The following is a 21,779-nucleotide window of genomic DNA, read 5'->3' on the forward strand; positions in this document are numbered from 1 at the left end:
ACCACTTTCCCTTCCCCTCTGTCTGCCACTCTGCAAACTGTCTGGGGCAGGAACCCTACCTTCTTGTTGCTTTACAAATCACATAAATCCAGATTTTGTAGGAACTTTAAAAGGCTGATCCATGGCTCTAGAGCCCAAAATGTTGGTCCAAGCTGACCTGACAGATGAGTCCCTTACTGCCCGGGGTGTGTGTTCTCAGGTTTCCCTCCAAACTGAACTCGTTTGCTCGCTGCAGTCGTGGAAACTCCACTCAGAAGAGAGAGGGAGTGAGTTGCCTGTATGCATTTCCTTTGCTTCTTAACGCGCTTTGCTCTGAAAATTTCCCAGGGCCGAAGTTTAAACTTCTCACTTTCGCTTGCTTCCAAAAAACCTCTGCAACCAAACAGCACCCGCCTGCTCCACCTCCTCCCCGGGCAGCAAATGTTGCTACGCGCCTAAAGGGTTAAATGCAAACATTCCTAGCCGGGGGCTTGCATTATGCCCTCGGCTATTCACTCCTGCGCCGAGCAGGCTTGCAAACGGCTTGCACGCGAAAATACCCAGCTATGCAGTTGGTAAGCCCGTGAGAAACAGTCCCTCGGCAAACGCACACAAGGCCGGCATTGTGCCTGACAGAGAAGGCAAGGACAAATATTGCAACGGCTTTATTAGAGAGGCGAGCGAGCCCCCCGTGCAAACGGCTAACGCGGGTCTCGCGTGCAAGCTTTTTAAGATGCACGGGAGCCCGGGCTCCTGGAGCGTGGTTACGGAGGGAGGCGCTGGCTGCATCGTGAGCCGCTAAGGAGCAGTGGGAGCAGAACATCGAGCCAGGCTGTGTGCGCGCTGGAAGGAAGAGAGGGAGCTGCGTGTCAATAAATGCCCTGTTGAACTTTGAATATATTAGTTGACATCAGTGTGAGTGGGGCTGCCAGCCCCTGGCTCCCCCCTCCCTCCTCCTCCCCCCTCTCCCTGATGGGAAGAGTGGAAGCGCTCCTGGTAGGAGCTGCCGGGCTGCTCGGGGGTGGAAGGCAGCGCGAGGAGGGACGGGGACGGGGACGGGGACGGGGACGACTTCAGTCCCGAGAACTCGCCGCCGACCCCCGGGATCTGGCCGGGAGCCTCGCGCGTGGGAGACCAGGGTGGCTGAGAGGCGGTGGACTTGTCTGAGCTGATCCTGCAGATCGAGAGCAAGATGGGCAAGTGAGTTACTGCCCCCCCTCCCCAAATAGTAAGTAAGAGCCTGTGTGTGTGTGTGTGTGTGTGCGTGCGCGGGGGGGGGGGAGGATTATTCTCCCCTTTCCTTGCCCCGGCGCTGTCTATTCTAAGTGAGAAAGGAGAGGGGTGTGTGGGTGTGTGTGTGTGTGTGTGTAGTTGCAAACTTTAGCAACTTCAGTGCGTGTGGAGGTGGGGTAACGGGGAGAAGGGGGGAGCCGTGCCTAGGAGAAAGGATGGCGAAGCCGGCGCAACCCCGGGGGGGTCCTTTGGAGAAAAGCTCTTGTGTAGCTTCACCTCCTGCTCGCTCCGGCTGCCGCAGCAACAGGGATCGGTGGGAGGCGATTCGCGGCGCCCCGGGGAAGGGGAGGCGAGGTGCTGGGGAGTTGCATTGTTCCGGGTGTGTGTGTGTGTGTCCGGGTTGTGCGGTCCCTTTTCACACCTCCTTCCCCACCGGGGGCTGTAGAGCTGGGGGGGGGGGTGCAGTTGGCGATCCGGAGCGCTGGAGAGGAAATGAACTAGGAGAGGCGGCTGTGGAAGTGATTTATTTTTTCTCCCCCTAAATCCACTCACCGGGGCTGCACAGAGCGGGAGGGGTGTGTGTGTGTGTGTGTGGGGGGGGGGGGTGCGGTACCTTGGAGGAAAAGGGGATGGATGATTTTTCCCCCCCAGATGGTAATTTGTCTTTGTGGTAGGGGTGGCCCATTAACGTTCAGCTCACGTCCTGATGAAGATCAAAAGCGGAGGGGGAGAGGGAACCAGAGAGCCTTGTACGGCTCCTTGGTTTCATGTATTGTTGGAAATTTAGGTGGTGAGGGCAGGGGGGGGGACCTAAAACAAATCTTTGCCGAGCCAACGCATACACACCCACCCACCAAAAGTTGCAGATCTGTATTTTCCGGCAGTTCCCACCTGCCACAGGGTGCTGGCTGGTAGCATGAGTGTCCAGACAGTGTTAGTTTCCTTAAAGAAAACAAACAAAGGGAGGGGGGGAGTGTGAGGATATTTTAAAGGGGTTGTCAAGTCCACATTACTCCGTTATGAAATCTGTCCCTTTATTTATGGGCTTAGATCGCTGCTGGGAAGTAACTGGGGAGAAGTACACTTGTATGGTTCCTTGTACACTGTTCGCTCTGTTTGGGTTTTTAAATTATTTCCTGCACTTAAAAAAAACCCTGAAAGCATGTGAGATCCCCAGCTCCCGATCTCTCTTTTAACTGTTTTGTGTGTGTGTGTGTGGGGGGCTCCTGGTGAAGTTTAAGCTTGTTCTAAACAAGAATGCCCACGCCCTTGTTCATTATCTTTGTTGGCCAAACTCTTGTTTAGGCTGCAGTAGATTTGATCTCAGCGTCTTTGGGTGGGTTCATATACAAGCTGATACCCTGGGCCGATTGATCTGCCAACAGGAGAGAAACCAACTAAAGCAAAAAGTTATCACAGGGCTGTGATTCTTCCCCCACCCCAACTCCCTTCTCAATGTTTGTTTACTGAACGGATGGCAAATGTTATTGCTGTTTTCATTAGAAAAGATGGGCGAATAAAGGCAAGAAGGAGGGAGACAGCATAGCTGGGACAAACGACTGTTCCTACAGAGAAGCGCTAACTTGGCTATATGCCTGATTTATAAGGTACCCAAGGGAGAAAACGCTAGTCAAAAACTGCAGAGAGAAAGGGGGTGGCAAGAAGGAAAATCCTGCTGATATTTAACCAGATTACTCAGGGTTTTAAAATAGCTTTTTTTTTCTTAACAGCTGCTTGAATCATGCATGTTTTTCTTCTCCTAAACCCTCCGACTAAAACTTTTCCTTCCAAAATTGGATTGAGTGATGAATAAAGCAGATTCCAGTAGGGAACCTTTGCAGTGCCTGTTATGCTTTATGCTGTTTTAGAGGGGGGCGATTTCCCCCTTTCCCTTCTTCTATCCTGAAAGAGATTAATGTTTTTGTCCTCAGCCTGGTCAGGGACGTGTTAATCCCGAAGTAGGCCCCGGGGCTCCTGCCATACAGAATGTGGGTCTTGGCTTTGTTTGTTGTCCCACCCTCCTGTTGTTAGGTTGGGGCAATTGACAACGCGTTTGCCCTCGTGTGACCTCTCAGGCGACCAGAGAGGAGAAAAGGGGCAAGCTAGAGAGAGTTCACATCAGAAGACAAAAGCTTGAAGCGGGGGGCCCTGGGCAAAGGGGAATCGGCAGGGGGAATGACTTGTAGCAAGGTGGCCCCATCCGTTTATATACACAGCCTCAGCCTGTAAAAGATAGCACGGGGCTGGGTGCATTGGAAATGCCCAAAGATTGATAGACAATGCGGGTGAAACAAGGGCTTAATTTCAAAAGGTCTCTGCTGGTCTTGCCTGACCTCCCTTTCGCTCTACGTGGCGAGCTGGGGCTCCGCTCCCGCAGTCTTTACTCAGGTATTACTCCCATTTAATGACAGGTTTCAGAGTAGCAGCCGTGTTAGTCTGTATCCGCAAAAAGAACAGGAGTACTTGTGGCACCTTAGAGACTAACAAATTCTTCCGAAGAAGTGGGCTGTAGTCCACGAAAGCTTATGCTCTAATAAATTTGTTAGTCTCTAAGGTGCCACAAGTACTCCCATTTAAGTCACTTTAAATTGAAGCAGGATCGGACCATGGGCCCTTAGTGCAAGGGTGGAAATGTTACTGAAGAATATCGCTGACGGGTTTTCTATTTTAAAAGGATCTTGCCTGGCAAATTGCGGCCAGGTTTTAAATGAGGTTTGCACAGCAGAGCTATAGAGCCTTGATTAATAGTCTCTCTTTAGAGCGCCGAGCGGCAATGTCAGGGTTAAATCAGAGTATTTGCATGATCATGTTTTACTGAAAACAACGGCATGTCATGCAAAGTTTTGTCTGGAGTCTAGGGTGTTGATTTGTTGTTGGGCAAAAGGGGGCAGTATCAAACAATACTACAAAGAAATCCACTCTTTGGAACGGTGCGTTTGAGTTTCTGCCGTGGGCATTAACATTTGCTGTTCCTACCAGTACCTGGTAACGTTAGGTTTGATCCTGCAGCCCTTACTCAGGTGATTAGTTCCACTGGCGGTCATCAGGGCTAGTTACCTGAGTAAAAGTTACATGATCAAAGCCCTCATTGTTAGATCTCCCCCAAAGGAAAAGTATTGGAAGCATGAAGTAGCAAGCTTATGACTACGTTGGTTTGTAACATGCCTAAATTTCTCCAGTGAAATGTTTTGGGTTAAAAATAATACCATATGGTTGCAAAGCCACTTTTCTTCCTATTAAGAAGGCTGACAACTGTGAAAATACCAGCTACAGGGACCCTATCCTGCTCCTATTGAAGTCCATGGCAAGGCAAAACTCCCATTGATCTCAATGAACAGGATCAAGCCCTAGGTTTGGACTGCAGTTAATGAAAATTACTTGGAGGGCATTTATATCACTACTTTTCATACTAGGAAGAGAAATGGACATTTTGTTCTGTCCTTCGCTTCCTAGGAGAACTCATTTATTTTCAGCCTAGGGAAATATATTGATCAGGTATACAGAATTTTTTTAAAAAGTGCATTAAAAACGTTTAATCTTTTCTTTACTCACATAGTTGGAATCGTTATATGATTTTACATACCTTTTGCTATAAAACTGAATGTGACATATTTCAGTGTTAAAGGAATGCTACCAGTATAAAAGCATAAGTTGGCAAATACACATTTATCTGTTACTAGGACTTTCAGATTATTAAAGTGTTAAACACACCCACATTTTTGCATTTCCCTCTATTTGGACAAAGAAAAAAAAATCGATCAAGCTAGTTTCACGTAACTTGTTCCAATGTTCATAAGGCTGCACTGTTTGGGTTTCCAATAATGAAGAGGAATGTTTATTTCTTAAAAAACATCTTGGAAATGATTCCATGATTTGTATCAATCTTGGGTTTGAGAAAGAGTTGTTTTCACAAAAAAAATTGGGCCAAGTTTAAATTGACAATCTGCCTTTAATATTTCTCTTATGTTTCTTAAGACTTGCTTTACAAACGAAGAAGCACAAAATACAGAAGTTTGATACATTTTAATAAAAGGTGGAGGTTATTTAAAATCAAGTACGGATAAGGTTGGAGATAATTGGAAAGCTTCTCTCAGGGTAAAGTTTGCCCCTGTGCCCTATTCAACACTTAAGTTCCACGAAGATCTCAAAATATTACTTAAGAGATACATAGACCTTTTGCTGACACTCTGTGCAGTGGTGAATTTGCAGAATTCCAACTCGCATTATTCTGATTTACTGCAAGAGTCTATCTCAAAGTGTTACAGCACTATTCAGCTGGCCCCACTGTAACATTTAACATGACTGTGAAGATTGCATTCTAGAATATCTAGCCATCAGTGGGAACAAAATACCAGTATCTGTTTCCCTTCTAAGAAAAAACAAACACGCTTATACAACAAAGTGTGATAACATAATGGCATACGGATATATTGTAGTTCCGCGCACTCCTCTCTTTCTTTCTGGGCAGCTACATATTGTGTGTGGTAGATGCATTCGATCTCTTTCTTTAATCAAAATTCTCATTAGCCTTCATGGGAGTATTACCTGAGTAAGGAAAGATTTCTGCAGCTTTCTGGGTCTGGGATAATGTCTTCCTATTTCTGTGGACAGTGCGTTGCACATTATGGATACTGGTGGAAGAGTGGGGGGTTTACTTTGGTTATAATTTCATTGTCATGTAGAGTACTCTATCCTGTTGTTTCCCTCTATCCCAGGTTCAAGCCCTATAAACAGCAAAGTTCTTACGCACCCATGTAACTTAAAGCATGTAAGAAATCCCATTGATTTCAGTGGGATTGCCAACAGGCTCAGAGCTCCCTATGTGCTTCAGTGCTTTGCTGGACTGGGTCTATGTCAGACACTGGGAGAAAGAAATTTGCAAATTTCAATGACCATATAAATTATTCTGTGCTTTTAACGATCTTCCCCTGACCAGTGTATAAACATTGATGGGTTGGAGCTGTTACATTGTTCTGGAGCGTGTGTCTATGATCTAAATGATTTTTTTTTCATAGCTGTATAAATCTGTGGGGTAATTATGCATGAAATATGTTACCAAGTTATAGAATATGGCCCTGATCCAGCAATGGGACTGCTCACATGCTTAAAGTTAAGCAGGTGCTTAAATGTTTTGTTGGATAAGGGCTTATGTATTTTTTATTTATTTTAGTGAGCTTTAAATGAGATCTCAAGCAATCATGCAGATTGCTAGGCTTAATTCCCAAATCGATTGTGACCACACTGAGCGTTTATAATAAGACTGTGTGTGATTTCTGATTGGTTTTTCATTAAGTAGCGGTTTGCAGAATGAGCAAGGATTCCCCCCCCCCACTCCTGTGTCATATGGCTGACTAAATGCCTTATACTTGCTAGTTTCAAAATATAATGTACTTTGACTGTAAGGTTATTGGAAGGAGGCAAAAAAAATTGATTCCCAATGTAATGTGCCAGTTACACAGGTTCAAGTTTATCCTTTGTGCAGCAACATTCCTGTTCATGTGACTAGCTGGAATGCAACAGCTTACAATTCAGAATTGTTATAATATATTTGGGCTCTGCCAGATATTTTGTTGAGTTTCAAGGGCTTGATCTTGCTTTTAGATCCCTGAGACAATTTCCAAAATTTGGAATAGTGTGTTATGATTGGACTTTCAAGGTGCTGATGGGCCCTCCTTTACTGGTGGTCTAGGTGTTTCTGCATTTTGTAGGAGGTGCTTAGCATCTAATACGATCGGGCTCTCGGCATAGATGCTGTTTACGGCCTTGCTCATTTGAGCAGTTCCACTGAAGCTTATAGCTCATGTGAGTAAAGACTCCAGGACTTGGCCCTAAGTGGGTGATCCACAAGTAGTTTTCTATTCTCAAAAAAATTATCAAAAAAAACCTCAGAACAAAAGCGTGTGGCTTTAGCAAAATGCATTTTGCTATGTGCTGAAACAGGTGGATCTGAAGTCAGTTTCATTCTGTGTAATTTATTCCAGACCACTTTCTGTAATAATTTATGCTTCCTAAGATGTGTATTGTGTAGCCAAGAGGGAACTGTGTCTGGCTACATGAGATTTTACACGTCTTTTATATCTAACACAGATTCAGATGCAAAATCCGGCTCTGTGAGAGATCATGTGAATTTGTGAAACTCCCTGGAGGAGTTGTGGTGCATGTATCAATGAATGAACTACATCCATTCATAGACTTAAGGTTTTTTTTTAAGCTGTGATAGATGTAATATGTTCCATGTGCTTCATTTTAATAGTAATATTTTCATTTTAATAATTAATCCAAAGATAATGCAAGGTACTCAGAAATTTAAAAGTAGTTTTAATTTTGCTTAATGTTTTCAAAACATAATGGAATGGAAGTTGCTTATATGGTACCAAAAGTGTTCTAACATATTGCTCAAATAGTGGGTTCTATGAAATGACCATAATAGTTATTAATGGCACAGGGGAACCACTTGGAGGACAGAAAACAAACTGGTTGAATAACAGGTTTCCTAATAAAGGAGGATCAGAACTTTACAAAGTCCTCATTTCTGCAGCTGGATTTGTACAATGGATCTCGGTGCTTGTGGAGAGTAACTTCAAGGGGTTCTGAGTGAGCACAGAGGGCTGCCCATACTGGGATCAGTGCATAGGATTGGGATCTAAGTCTGGGAATACTTTGGGATGCTTGAAGACTGAGCGAAGCAGAGACAATATGAACTTGAAACCGAGACTGTGCACCAGCAGTACCTTGATCTGGTAGGTGGGAATGGAGCCTGATTAGGTGGTCCCTCAGATAGCATATATTCTAAATTGGACAGAGTTAGAGCTGAGTGAATAATTTGAGTCTTCAGTTTGGGGACTGACCCCCTACCCCAAATTCCCCCTCCACCCTCAAATTCTTTTCTGGTCAACCTGAAACTGGATTTTTGTTTTATTTATTTATTTTTTTTCTTGCCTATATGAAAGACAGGAGGTTGCTGAATAAGGATGGCCTCTTGTCCAGGTGTAATTGCTGTGCTGTTTCCAGGTCAGGCATAAATTGTTTAGATTGCAGTTTCAGCTAAAGACTGCCGATTTGTCTCATAAAATGAAACATCGGTCATGGCTAGAGGCTCATTCTGGACTGATCAGCTAGAAGGAACGATGTAATAGACACAGACGCATGCGGAGACCTAATTGATCCTGTATGTATGAGGGGAGAAGAGAATTGGCCAGGTCTCAAAAGTTTATTAAAGTTATCGCAGGGTCTCCTCCTACCCCACCTCCCTTTCTGTTGTAAATGATAATGAGAGAGTTTTTTTAATCAGCTGGATTATACAGGACAATCAATGAATGTCCTGTCAGTCCATATAATGTTCCACAATGTGACCTTTCCAGGGTCCACTGTATATCTCAAGGGCACATGCGTTTTTTTTTTTTTTTTTTTTAAAGTACAAGACTTGGCATTTGCCTGATATGCTTATCCATAGTAAAGCAGCTCAACTATTATTTAATTACTTAGTAACTAAATATCTAAAATAAAAAATAATTAATTAAGTATTCTACATGTAGCCAGGAAATAGCGGTGATGGTGAATGAGGAAGAAATACATTGGTAGCATGAAGTGGTCAAGGGTGTATATATATGTACAGAACCTAGCACAGGTCGCATCCTGACTCATGGCGGGGGCTCCTAGATGCTACCGCAATACCAATAATTAATAATGATGTCTGACCTCCCATTGATGGTTCAAAAATCTAAGTGACTTGCCAAAGGACACAGTGAGTGACTGGCAGAGATGAGTTAAGACTCCAGAACGCATGATTCCTAGGCACCAGTTCAGGAAAGTACTTAAAACGTACATATATAAGCATATACTTAAGTTCCATTGGGTCAGTGCTTCAGTTCAGTGCTTTCCTGAATCAGAGCCCTAGTCCTGTGCCTTAAAACAATTATCGTGATCCTGCAAATACTCACCCACATAATTCAATTGAAATCAATAGGATTTCTACTTGAGAGAGAGCTGCCTACCTAGGTAAAGATGTGCAGAATTGGACCCCGTATTTTGAAGTGGGACTGGATCATTCTTGATATATAAAGATTTAATTAAAATGAAAACAAGTAAATAACATCTTATTAAACTTAGCATGTCCTCCCTTAACCAACAGAAACTGTTTCCAGGAGAGTAATTTACCAGCTATCTGCTGTATTTGTCTAGGACTGTACATCATGGTGTTGCTAATGTGATGTGTTCCCTCTAATGTGTCTTTGAAATATTAAAACAACTTAGATTTGGAATGAGCTCTGTACACTTACTTGTCTTTGGTTGCCTCATACAGCCGGGTTTCACTGCATTGCCTTTGAGAATTATGAGTTCATTATACTCTTGCAATGTTAATGGCACTTCGTTTTCCCTAAATTTCTTCTTCATATTTATTTATTGATTCTTCATTTGAACACAGTTTCACAGATGATGATGGTTCCTCAGATAATAGCTGGTGTGAGTTAATTTTAAGAAGGCCGAAGCTACAATGCCTTCCTTCCCCACCAAGTATCACTGTGTAAAGTTCAAATGCTAAGGCATCCAAAATCCTAAATCACTTAAAAAGACAACTGGACAAAGTGATTGTTCTATTCTAGTTCGGTGTGCATAGGGGTGACAAATCTAAAATTGTTCATTGCAAACCCAGTGCCTGAACCTGCAAATGGCGCACATGACTAATACCCATGAGCAATCGTGTTGACTTTATTGGGGCTACTTGTGTGAGTAAGGAATCCACATGTGAATTGGGATTTGCAGGTTTTTACCATTAATAATAAACCTAGATAGCTGTTTTCATCAGTAGATCTCGCTGGGTACGGCTACACTGCAAATATACCCCCTGTGGAAGTGAGTCTCAGAACCCAAAGCCCACTGGCTTGTGCTTGTGCCATGGGCTAATAATAGCGGTGTAGACGTTCCCGCTTGGGCTCTGAAACCCAGAAAGGGGGGTGGGTCTCAGACCAAGCTCCAGCCCAAGTGGGAATGTTTGCACTGCTATTTTTAGCTCCCTACTGCGAACCTGAGTCAGTTGACCTAGGCTCTGAGAGTCGCTGCTGTGTCTTTTTGTTGTTGTTGCAGTGGAGACGTACCCACTGTCTGATTCCTGAAATAATGTGCTTTTTCTCCCTCCTCTGCAGCAGTTCTCAAACTGTGGGTTGGGACCCCAAAGTGAGTCATGAATCCATTTTAATGGCGTGACCAGTGCTGGTGTTAGATTTGCTCTGGGCCAGGGCTGAAGCAGATGCCTAAGACCCAGAGCTTGGGCTGGTTCAGGCTTCGGTCCCTGCTCCTGGGGATGTGTAGTAACTTTTTCTTTTGTCAGCAGGGGGTCACGGTGCAATGAAGTTTTGAAAACTGCCGGCCTATAGTAAATTGCAGTGAGGGTGCTGGCAGTCAGGACTGAGGTGTAGTGGCAGATCTGTAGGAGGTGGGGAGGACTGGAATACCAAAGAGCTGCAGGTCAAGAGCTGAGGGGCAAGGTAAGGATTAGTACAGCAATGAAGTTGTAAGTCAAGATTGAGGCTTATTGGCACGGGAGGTCTAAGAATGGAACAGCAGGTCTGGACTAAGATGCAGAGGTATTTGCCTGGGGAAGAGCTGGAGTATCTCTGGGAAACCACCTTCTGTTATAGGATGGGATGGATTGGGCTAGCGGAAAGTGTTGTATATCAGGACTGGGTTGTATCAGCAGAGCTTGACGTGGGGAAGTTTGAGAGCATCTGTTCCCAGCCATGGAAACATACGCTCTTACTGAAGAGTACTCAAATGCACTCTCAAGAGAAGACATTTTAAACAAAAGTGTAAGATGAGGATTGAGTCTCAATGTCTAGCTAGCATGAGTCATGCTGCCGTTGGAAACATAAGGCATGTTCGTGCAAAAACTGACTCGTGTGAGTGGTCTGTCCTTATGCATGAAGTCTTATTCATTTCAATGAGACTACTAGTGAATGAGATTTTACAGGATCAAGCAAACTTATGAATCTAATACTAGGTTAGGTTGGTTGGGTTGGATTGGCATAAACTGTGATAACTGTTATGCCTAAGGATTAGGACTTTCTTTTAAGTAACACAGTCTTTCTGTTAAGTTCAGGAAGATATTATCACGTAATAAAAACTTCTTATTTTCTGGCAGCATGGTACTCTGACCTTTTACAGAGCTCTCAAAGGATTTGGAGATCCATGAACACTTTACAGACCAAATTCTTTTCTCATTTACTCTGGCATAACCCCCCTGGTGTCTTGAGGTTGGACCAGACTAACAAAGTACAGTTTGGCCTATAGTGTCACACAAATGTGTCCTTAAAAAATCTTTGGCTTATCCGTTACAGGCTTATATAGGGATGTTGTCAGGTCAAATTTGCCCTCCAAAATTAGGTTGTGTAAGAACAAGCCAATGGAAGCAGGCTTTTTAAAAAGAGAGGTACAAGCACCACAAACGTTTAAGCATGAGACCCAGTTGTGAAATGGATTAGAAGCAGAAGTGAAATGGATGGGTCTTGTTTGTTTCGTAGGCCAGACTGATGGAACTGGAAAGGATGGGGGGAATCAAGAGCCACATTCTGCCATTCTTTCTTGAGTTGAGTTGTACAAAGTAGACCAAATTAACTATTAAATGACCTTAATGGAGCTACCCCAATTTATATCAGCTGAGGATCCGGCCCATTGATTCCAATGGGACTACTAGCGTAGTAAAGCTCTTTTCAGCCTGAGTTAGGATAGCAGAAACCAAACCTAAATGAGCAGTGCAAAGAGTTGAAAATAAGGTTTCAACTCTTAAATTATTACAGATATAACTGTGTTATTTGTAACATAAATGAGGGGCCTGATCCTGCATCTGTGGAAATCAATAATAAAGTGTTCATTGACTTAAATGAGAACAGAACTGGGCTCCTTTAAATGTGTGCAGATCGTGCAGTTCTTACTTAGGCACTCCTTGCTTTTGAAATTGCAGTATTGTCTGAGTCAGGATGGCAGGATTTGATCCTGAATTTTTAACCTGAAAGGGTCTCTTTTAAAATGCAATGGCATAATTTAGATATCTCCAGTTTGTTTTAAATAGCAAAGCTAACATGTTTCTCAGTTACAATTGAGTTGGTAGGTATGATTAAAAGGCAATAGATAGGGGGAATGCATGCTTATCACAGCCAGCCTTCCCAGATGACAAAGTGAGCACATTTGCTATTGAGGTGTAACTGAAAGCATTTTTGGAAATGTATTTCATGTGCTGCTTTAAAATGTTGCTTTCTGTTCTGACCAGTTTCTGGAACAGATTATCATGATTGTAGGAAGCACTTCAAAGCAGATTGGTGTAGGGAGATCTTTTCTGAAAATGTTGGTTTCTTTTATAAGACCAAAAGTTGCAAATCTGGCCACAATGTATGTTGGCTCAACTACAACAGCATGTATTTGATAAAAAGGAGCTGCTGTTAATTTCCGATATGCAACAAAGCATTTTATATTAGCTAGCCCCTATATATATAATTTTTTTTCATGGAGGGTTCCAGAAAACTGGGATCCTCCCCCATTTGTTTCTTTTCAGAATGGGATTTCAATACAGCAACGTAATGATGGACTACATGGTGTAAACAGTCAGGCAACAATCTAAAATGTTGGTGGCCAAATCTTGCCCAACTGAATGCTGCTTTAGCAACTTGCTAAAAGGCAGAGGACTGCACCAAATGGACCTAAAAGGGAGCAGCTGTAGCCATCCCTATGTCTGCATTGTTTCCTTCCCTACAGATTTAGCTGCATTTTACCCTTTATCAAGTCTTTTAAAAATGTTTCTCTAGAATCTGTCACCTGCAGGCTAAAGCCTGGGCATCTCTGGAAAAATGGAATCTTCTACATACCCACAAACATCACAGCTGGTTGGAAAGCAAACTGGGACGCTAGATGGGGAGGGCTCAGAGTTACTACAGAGAATTTTTGTCCAGGTGTCTGGCTGGTGGGTCTTGGCTACATGCTCAGGGTCTAACTGATCACCATATTTGCGATCAGGAAGGACTTTTCAAAAATCCTTGACTGGTATGAAACCAAGCAGTACCAGGATATTGAAATGTGCTAGCACTCCAGTAAATCGTTTGTTCATAAAGGACATTGGAATCGCATACAACTTCTGTGTGGTGGAGAGGGGGAAGGGAGTGCAGAGACGAGAGAGCGAAAGCAACTTTAAGGAAAAAACCCTCACCCTGCTATGTTTAGCAATAGATTTTAAAAGAGCAAGAAGAAGATACAGAAAGAATCGGTCAATACCTGCAATATGATTTCTGCATAGTGCCCTTACCACACTAAAACATCATAGCCATTATGTAGCACTTTACAAACTCCAGCAAAGGAAACCTCATTTTACAGATGGGGAAACGGAGGCACAGAGAAATTAAGTGACTTGCTCAAGGTCATAGAAGGAGGCAGTCAAGGTCAGGATTAGAGGACAAGCGTTTCTGATTCCAGTACTCGTCTTTAAAGAGACTTTCTGACCCGCACCTCAGAAATCTGGCTAATTCTGCTTGTTTGTGTGCTGAGGCCTTGAGATATTTGCTCCTAATGATAGGGAAATATTTTTGCTCTGTAAAGTGAGCTCTAATATTATGCTGATAGGTGCCTTAGGGATGCTTACAATAACAAAATAAATTTCAAACTTGTTCTTTAGGGTTTGTCTCACTATTCACAGTGCCATCAAATTGCCATATCTGAAAAATTACCTTCCCACCGCTCTCCTGTTGGAGAAGTTTGGAAGCCGTGGCTGGTGATGCCCCACAAGGCTGAAAACTGAGATGTAAACTGCCCTGGGTTAAGTGGTGATAGGATATGTTTTAGAACACGTGTACTTGAGTGCCACACTCCAAGGGTCCAATTCAAAATTACCCTTGGTTTTTAAAGCCCTGCTTGGTTGTCGTCTCTACTTTCCTACTCATTTTAACACTTGTCCTGTTCAATCGAATCATACAGTCTGTCTTGAATAGGAGGTTTTTATTGAGGAAAACAGATACAACTACTGACCCAATGAAACAGACTTCCACAAAGCTTGAGTTTCAGCTTTGTCTCCTTGTTCACCAACAGTCCCACTCTGGAACTCTCGACAGCACACAGTCATGTAGTGACTGAATAATATGCTACAAGTAAACATATAATCAAAGCACTTGGCTAGGAATGGCCAGCTCTCTGTCCCTTCCACTCTTGGTGCAAGAGCCCTTTCTGGATTGTGGAATATATGAAAATTTTCTCTACCCCCTCACTTCATCTGCTCTCTGTCACATGCCAAATCTGTGATAAAAACAGACCTTGTCCTTACTTAAAACTCTTGATTTCTCTCTTGTTTAATACTGTAACTTTATTCTTTAACTCTGTAAAGCCTCTTGGGGTACAGATTATATGAAAGATGCTGTAAAAATAAAGTTGTACTATACAAAAATATATTTAGTTATTTTAAAAAAGAATTGCAAATCACCTTTAAATACATTTTCTACAAACAAATACAGGTGTGACGAACTGGGCCTGTTCTCACGGTGGTCTGTGAATGCTGACAGGGGAGTGTGCTGGGATAGTCTGCATTGCAGGATGGGATCTGCCCGAGGGCGCATACCTGAGTGTGTAACATGAGAACCCAGGAAGGGGTTGAAGGCGAGGCGACTCCTTAGCCCGGGAAACTGAACAAAGGCTGGGGGAGGGGTCGCTAAAGCAGAGTGCTGGAAGGAGGCTGGAGAGATGGCTGGGAGGCAGAGATGGCTCTGACCCCCCAAAGGGGGGTGGGCTGGCATGCCCTGGGACCCCAAGCTGGACCTAACTGAGGGGGGCCCTGTTGTCTGTGCCTGCAAGACCTGTCTTGGACTGTATTCCTGTCATCCAAATAAACCTTCTGCTTTACTGGCTGGCTGAGAGTCATGGTGAATCGCAGGAAGTCGGGGGTGCAGGGCCCTGAGTCCCCCAATACTCCGTGACAACAGCTACTCTAAGTTTTTCATTGCCTTCTCTTTCCCTCACAGAAAATTATTAGCCAAGTACCAATCTTGTGCAGTAAATTTGCCTGTTTTCAGTGAACATAAATTAATCTACTTAATGTGTAGAACGTTCCTTGCATCTCCCCATAATTAAATCACATTTGTTCTTAGACACTCTTCATCTTCTGTAAATCTGCTTCCTGAGCAAATATTCCTTTCATTTGTAGAACAAACAGATCAGAAGGGCTGGAATTGATTATTGCAGCATCCCTTTCCCCCTGTGTCTGCTTCAGGTCTGTGCAACAGAGAAGTGTACGATATGCACTCACAGAGGACAGCAGCATTTTTGCAGTTTAATAATAAATCCTATTAGTACCTACAATACTGTACCTTTTAATTGGAGGATCGGAAATGCTTTGCCCATCTGGATGGATCTTACTATTCCCATTGTACAGGCTAGATCCTCAGCGCCATTGATTCCCTATTCCGCTGAAATCAATGGAGTTGTGCTCAGTTACACCAGCAGAGGACCTGGCTCAGTATTTTCAGAAGGGATTTTGGGAGCCGCCTCCCTTTTGGATGCCCAGTTTGGACAACGAGGGCCCAGTTGTCAGAGATGCTGATGCCGCATGACTCCAGTTGAAATTGCTGAGAGCTGTGGGTACTTGGTGTCTGTGAGAATCAGGCCCAGTAGCTGAAGTTGGGCACCCAAAATCAATGGCCAGTTCTGAAAATACGGCTGCCTAGGACTGGGGCAGGGTGACCCAGTGAGTCAGCAGCAGAGTTGAGAGGGGAACCTAGGTTTCCAACTGCCCATTCTCCAGGTCTCTGCCCCAGCTGCTCACGTTGCCTGAAGGCATGCGCCCTGCTCAGGCTAAGGAAGCAGGGGAGTGAAGGAGAAACCGCTCAATTCCTGAGCTCAGTAGCTGGTCTAAGTGGCAATGGTGTTTGCAGTAGCCATAGTTCAATATCGTTGAATGCATGCCTGTCTGTCTAAGGGATAAAAACTTTAAACTGCGGAGTGGCCCACTCTGTGTGCAGAGTAAAGATCCTGTGGTACTTCTAATGGGAAGGAGGAACTTACTCTGGAGTTATTCTCCTTTGCCACTATGGTGGCAAAAGGAGAGTAAGTAAGTATGGTGCAGCATATCCTATGTCTGTCACCCTCCACTGCAGCCACAGCTGCCTTTTGGTGGTATGTATATACAGTAAATCCCCACTTAACATCCTCTCGCTTAATGTTGTTTTGATCTTACGTCCTTGGTCAATTACAGAACATGCGCCGTTTAAAGTTGTGCAATGCTTCGCTATAACGTTGCTTGGCTGCCTGCTTTGTCCACAGCTGGCAGCCCCCCCAGCACCTCCCGCCCGCCGGCAGACCCCGTGGATCAGCGCCTTCCCCGTCTCCTGCCTGCAGCAATCAGCTGGCTTGCGGCGTTCAGGAGGGAGGAGCGAGGACTCGGCGCGCAAGCTCCCCCTCCCTTCCCTGCCTCTTGAACACTGCAAACTAGCTGATTCCCGCGGGCGGGAGGGAGGGGGGAGGCTGCACGCTGAGTCCTAGCTCGTCCCCCCTCCCTCCTGCCCCCTGAATGTTGCAAACCAGCTGATTGCTGCGGGCGGGAGGGAGGGGGGAGGAGCGAGGACGCGGCGTGCGGAGTGAAGGGGGAGGAGGGAGGGAAGAAGAGGAGGGTTAGGCTGGGGGCTTGGGGGAAAGGGTGGAGTGGGCAGTCCGAGGGTTGAGCCCCCCCACCCCTGGTGCTTGCAGAGTAGGGGAAGCTGCCGCTGCGCAACGTGCTTCTCCCAGCCTACAGCACCTTCAGCCTCCTTGCCTGCCTCATTGTCTCCAGTGCCAGTGGGCTGTGCCTGTGTGGGGTAAGGCGGGGCACCTCCCCACTATAGTACTGTACTGTACGGCAAAAAAAAATTTCCCTGGAACCTAACCCCCACATTTACATTAAATCTTATGAGGAAATTGGATTCGCTTAACATCGTTTCACTTAAAGTCGCATTTTTCAGGAACATAACTACAACGTAGAGTGAGGCGTTACTGTACAGCACTTGCGCTAAAAGATGCCACAGACAAGAGTCTGTCAGATACCATGATTTAGATGCAGCAGCTCCTTGAATCCTCTTTGTCGTAGGTCAGGTTTGATTCCCAAACACCCATTTTTGCTCAGGATCCAAGAGACCATCCACACTCAGACAGCAGGACTTACCCTGCTCTTACAGTCCTTGTTTCTTTTCCTCTTGGAGCTCTTTGCTCTGGCTGAACCCAGCCAGACGATGGACTGTAAAGGAGCAAAGAGTTTTGTTTAAACAAAAATATCTTCATTAGCTATCAGTTGTGGCTGCACTTTATGGAGCTGGGCTACTTCTCTGACATGCTTACTCCAGTGGCATAAATTAGAGCTGCTCCTCGATGGCTCTAACTCAGGGGGTGGCAATCTTTCAGAAGTAGTGTGCCGAGTCTTCATTTATTCACTCTAATTTCAGGTTTTGCGTGCCAGTAGTACATTTGAATGTTTTTAGACGGTTTCTTTCTATAAGTCTATAATATATAACTAAACTATTGTTGTATGTAAAGTAAATAAGGTTTTTAAAATGTTTAAGAAGCTTAATTTAAAATTAAATTAAAATTTAATTTAATTAATGACTGGTGGCCAGGACCCGGGCAGTGTGAGTGCCACTGAAAATCAGCTTGCACGCCGCCTTCGGCACGCGTGCCATAGGTTGCCTACCCCTGCTCTAACTTATGCTGGAGTCAGGATGGTGCAGGATCAGGGCGTTGTAACCAGCTCCAAGGGGAGGACAGATGGAATGGAGAATCTAGCCTTTTCTCTCTGCTTCAGTGCCCTCCCTCCCTCGGTAAAATAGGGATATGAATACTTCCTTTGTCTTGTCTATTGAAATCACAAGTATTTTAGGGAAAGAAACTATATGTATATACAGCACAAAATGGGCCAGTTCTCAGTCGGGGCCTCTCTTAGATGCTATTGTAATAAGTTCAAAAATCCAAGTGCTTCATCTTTTTTAAATGCTTTCTGTTTGCCTTCAGATAAAAATCTCTTAGCTGTTTGAGGCATTTAATGGAAATTGTTTTAGCAGGACTACAGTACTACTAAGGGCCTGATGTGTGTTTATGTACAAGAGCACTAGGAGCCATACAATATGTTTGCAACTCTAGCTTTTACTGCTCTGTGATGGGTGGAATTGATTTTAGAGTTAGGGGAGACTGATTCAAATGTTGCTTTATTGAGCTTGTTGGCAACTTTTACTAACGATGCTAAAAAGGCTAAATGCTGTACTTGTTAAACTGGACATGGCCAAGAGATGGTTTAGAAACACAAAATAATTTATCCCCATGTGAACAGTCATTTAATTCCTCCAGATTTGTTTGTGCACAGAGCTTTGAAGAGGTTGATTAAGATCATCTTTTACTGTAATATTATATCGTCATCCCACATGTGGAAAATATATCTGCCTGGAGAACACAACATCTGGCAATTACACTACAAGGTAACTTCATATAGCTCTGTTAGCATACTGGAGGAGGAGGAAGGATAAGCTCATCTGTCAAGCACGGGACTAGGAATCAGGAGACTTAGACCTGGATTCTGCATCCGGCCCTGGCTCTTCTTCAGGCTTGCTGTGTGATCATGAGCAAGTGACTTAACCCTTCAGTGCCTCAGTTTCCCCCACAGTACAATAAACAATACCTGCCTGACAGAAGTGTTGTGAGGCTTACATCACTAGGATTTGTGAAGCACTATGAGAACTTGGCCTCAGATATACTAAAGAAATGTAAAGTAAAAGTATTGTATTATGATGAGTTCTGCTTGGAGTCTGGAGGTGTCAGTCAAGTATCCTTTATAGCTATTGCAAGATTTGCAGCATGTTAACAACAGTCAGGAAAGAAGGAGAATGGAGCTCTGTGATGGTACAGAGCCCAGGAAGTCTGACTTTTAAACCCATGTTTACCAGCTACTCTGTCAGTTGCCTTGGACAAACAACTTAAACTCTGTCTCAGCTCCCCCATCTGCCCAGTTGGAATAATAATGTTGTGAGGATTAATCAGAGATTGTTTGTGAAGTGCTTTGAACCAGAAAAGTTCCATGTATTTAAAAATGCTTCCTGCCTCTATGTACGAGTTGTATGCAGTTAAAAAGCTTAAAAAACAAAAAACAAAACCAAACCAGAGTGTGATGTGAAGCTCCTGTTGGGTGATTTCCTCTTGGAATGACCCTTTTTTAAATCAAAACCACAGAAAGGACAGATGTGTGCCATTAAAAAAGATAAAAAGATGATTTAGTTAATTCTGGCTGTGCCATCTCTGAAATCCATATTACCGAAGATATACTTACAGCGCCCCCAGATTTGCACCAAGTCTTGCTGTTTATAACTCCGTTCACTTCATTGCCCCAAATTACTTGCAGAACAACTGGCATTAGCCATCCTTATTTTCTTTGGTGGGAAAAGCTTGTGTTCCCCGTTCTTAGACTCCTCCACACCTGTGGTTCTGGTAACAAGGAGTGAGTCACTAGACAAATTCTATGCTTCTAATATTGGCTTTGGATCTAGTGACCTGTGCCAACTTAAAAAAACAAAACAAACAAAGCCTCCGAGGGTGTGATAACTTGAATTATTTCCCTTCAGCTCTTCCTTTCTGAGAGTGGGAATCCAGCTTGCATACGTAGTTTGTGAACTGGAAACAAGCTGCTGACTCTGTTGGCCGTGATCCTCAACCCTTTGGTGATCAGAATGAAAGTGAGAGCTCTCTAGTCTAGTGTATTAAGTCTCATATGCTAGCCTTCTTGCTTGTTGAGCCTCTTTTCAGGCCGAAAAGATTATAAAAGTGTTGCCAAGTCTCTCTTTTCAGTGGCTCCATGTTCCCATGATACCCCATCTCACTTGACTTTGAAGTGGGCGGCCATGAGGATGTTTCCCATTCATGGCTCTGCAAGTGCTCACTGCAAAGGTCCAACTGGCTTTAAGTTTCCATGAACTTTGTTAGTCGGCCCTAGCTTTGATGTGGACGTTAAAATACCAGAGGCAAGTCGTCCTCTTCCCCAGGAACAGAACTATGCCTGTGTTATACCAGACTAGATGGTCATAATGACCTTAACATCTCTGAATTACCTAAGGGTTCCTTGCTATGGGCCTGATCCTGAGCCCTTTGCAGTCAATGGGAGGAGGCATCTTTCCAGGAGTCCAAAGGGCCCTCCATCAGGCTCTTAATCAAATCCTGTTGTAACATCTTTTTTCCACCTTCCACGCAATGCATAGGTGCAATACTGGAGAACACTGCCTTGTATTTCAAAATGACAGGTACTTTTTCTGGGACAACCGGCTTACAGTTTCATTTTCATTTAATATGTGTGAATTTACATTGATTTTCATAGCTAACAACATCTGATGGAGTAATCGAGTGGGGTTTTTTTGACAGAAGGTGGCTATACAGATGTTGTACAACTAAAATCTGGGGCCAGTAGCATGTTGTAGCTTTAAGCGAGTGATTCCACCCAAACCATTATTTAGGTATGTATTTATTTATTTATGTAGCCAAGTGAGAACTGCACATCTGCTGCAATACAGCTGGAGCACACGTCGGTAAGGGCCAGGTGCCTTACTCCGGGGGATGGATGTATTGCTTTATATGCTGTCCACCTGCATTTGAGCGTTTCACTTGGCTGTGCTAAACTTTGGTTAAGGTTGAAAATATGCAAATTGGTTTATTTAATGCCTTGGACAGATTTATGGGGTCTCGGTGTGAAAAAATCTATAATGTGCTAGGATTTTTATGCCTCACCCATTGCCTGGCCTCTGATTGTAGTAGAGCTGCGTGCTTGTCCGCTGCGGAATGGAATGTTACACATGCTCAAGAAAGAAAAATCTGTGGTGTTTTGCCCTCTATTGGTAGCAGCCTTGGGGGATAATCCTAATGCACTGGCTCTGATGGGGAGCTTTCCTTTGGCAAAATGGCTGGGCCTCGCTTTTCCAGAGGGGAGAACAGGCAGGAGAGTCAACAGGTAGTTCATTGTTCACAGTATCTAGAAACTGTGGAGGTGGTGGCATGCTGGGTTTCCTGTGTGGGTGATGGGTTTGGATTCTGCTGGGTGGGGAAGAGAGGAGCTCCCTTGTTTCTCTCTCTCTCTCTCTCTCTCACAGAGACACACAGCAAAAACTGAACAAACCCTATCAAGCTATTTCTTCTATGGGCTGCTAAATTATTTGGACGTGCTTTCTCCTGCGGGCTGGAAATGGGCGCCGTTCCTCACTGCCTCATGCTCTTTCCCTTCCATCCGCACTGCTGGAAGCAGGCAAGCTCCGGTCTCCCGTCCTGGCTGCTGATAGGGGAAGCACCTGCTGGGCAGGATTCTCTCTCCTTTCCTGCAGCGATGCTGGCTGCTGCTTGCCCCTGTCTGTCCCATCCGGGAGCTGATGTTCTCCAGCACTGAGGCGTTCTCCTTCCTGCTCTGCCTGATGCATGTGTCTGGTTTAGGGCCTAAGGTGCTACCTCCAGGGTGGATTTGATTTAAATCACTAGTCAGGAAGACTTGATTTAATCATCATTTTCTACATAAAAGTGCATTCTTGTTGGTTTTATAACCTTAATACATATTCTTC

At 44.3% G+C, this 21,779-nt stretch overlaps 1 protein-coding gene across 6 annotated transcripts in view; it reads left to right on the forward strand.

Annotated features, from left to right (window-relative positions):
• Positions 1-248: 248 nt before the first annotated feature.
• SEMA5B (semaphorin 5B) overlaps positions 249-21,779 on the forward strand; it is a 335,078-nt gene continuing 313,547 nt past the window's right edge. For 2 of the 6 annotated variants that reach the window (XM_054043654.1, XM_054043658.1), the window contains exon 1: positions 805-1,207. The gene's annotated coding sequence lies outside the window, so the exon portion shown is untranslated. Of the gene's footprint in view, positions 267-803; positions 1,208-2,715; positions 2,820-21,779 lie in introns of those variants that run through there. The other 4 variants (XM_054043655.1, XM_054043657.1, XM_054043659.1 and 1 more) reach the window with 4 other exon arrangements.

This window comes from Malaclemys terrapin, chromosome 11 (genome assembly GCF_027887155.1).
Source record: "Malaclemys terrapin pileata isolate rMalTer1 chromosome 11, rMalTer1.hap1, whole genome shotgun sequence".
NCBI lineage: Eukaryota > Metazoa > Chordata > Testudines > Emydidae > Malaclemys > Malaclemys terrapin.